This window comes from Arachis ipaensis, chromosome B01 (genome assembly GCF_000816755.2).
Source record: "Arachis ipaensis cultivar K30076 chromosome B01, Araip1.1, whole genome shotgun sequence".
NCBI classification, from domain to species: Eukaryota; Viridiplantae; Streptophyta; class Magnoliopsida; order Fabales; family Fabaceae; genus Arachis; species Arachis ipaensis.
Window position 1 is genome coordinate 105,676,353 of NC_029785.2, and position 252 is coordinate 105,676,604.

Consider the following 252-nt stretch of genomic DNA (forward strand, 5'->3'; position numbering starts at 1 on the left):
CAACAAATTCACTAGTCCAGTATCAGTTGATGGTGTAAGATTATTCTTTGTATGGAACATAACCTTTAAGTCAACAAAATTATTGAACTAGTTTTAATTTTGGATTTAAGATTATCTAAATAAAATTACTAGTCGTAGTCATAAGGAAATTAGTGCTAATTAATTCATGAGAACCACCACCCAGGTCGATATTTAATTAATTTTTTTCAAATATTTTTATTTTTAATAAATTTTAATTATTAAATTATTGAT